The following is a 1,016-nucleotide window of genomic DNA, read 5'->3' as shown; positions in this document are numbered from 1 at the left end:
CACCAGCCTGGGAAAAGATCAGCACTCAAAATTTGAAGTAGAGTTTCTACTAAATGAGTATTGCTTTCACACCATCATAATGTCAAAAAACCCTAAGTGGAATCATCATAAGTTGTGAAACATTTGTATTTTGATAAAGATAATTCCTTGTTTTCAGTTAATAAAAATATCTGTAGTCAGCAAATATATCTCTAAAAATGCTTAAAGAGAATTGTTAAATATTCTTAGTTACCTTTGTTCCTCATGGATAATAATTTTATTACACTGTCAGCTGATTCAAATCAATACATTGTCATCTGGCTTTTTCCTTGGAATCAGCTATTTTAATGTTCCAATACTGTATTATCCACCTCTTGGTCTCTCAGATAAGAATGCCTGCCTCAGTTCCACCTGGAAATCCATCAAGGCGCTTGCTGCTGATAAGATCCACTGAAGTACAAGTGATACTCTTGGTTTTCCAGTGAGAATGTCTTATTACATTTGACTTGGATTTCCAATTCTGGAATATGATGATCTGTAGTCCATCTCAGGTATAAGTGGTCCCTGGACCACTCCATCCAGCTACATACTCCTCCTCAGATGGGAGTGTCATCTCTAGCAGCTGCTCAGCTCCTGTTAGTTACTGTACAAAGAGTAACATAGCAGCAACAAATATGTGTCATTAAATTACCAAAATAATTGTTGCCAATGTATATTATCCCATAGAGTGAAACAAATTTTTTTTAAAAGATTTTATTTATTTACTCGACAGAGATCACAAGTAGGCAGAGAAGCAGGCAGAGAGAGAGAGGAGGAAGCAGGCTCCCTGCTGAGCAGAGAGCCTGATGCGGGGCTCAATCCCAGGACCCTGGGATCATGACCTGAAATGAAGGCAGAGGCTTTAACTCACTGAGCCACCCAGGCGTCCCGTGAAACAATTTTTTAAGTCATACATCAAAGATACTTTGTCTAGTTTCCTAAATGTGTACAAGATACTGTATGATATAAATAAGGCCAAATGAAAATATAGCTAGATA

General features: G+C 37.7%; 1 pseudogene; it reads right to left on the bottom strand.

Annotated features, from left to right (window-relative positions):
* Positions 1-342: 342 nt before the first annotated feature.
* Positions 343-557, bottom strand: LOC116583063 (annotated as a pseudogene).
* Between the last annotated feature and the right edge of the window lie 459 nt (positions 558-1,016).

This window comes from Mustela erminea, chromosome X, assembly GCF_009829155.1.
Source record: "Mustela erminea isolate mMusErm1 chromosome X, mMusErm1.Pri, whole genome shotgun sequence".
Lineage (NCBI taxonomy): Eukaryota > Metazoa > Chordata > Mammalia > Carnivora > Mustelidae > Mustela > Mustela erminea.
Note: the sequence above shows the minus strand (reverse complement) of the source record. Positions and strands in the feature narration are given on the sequence as shown.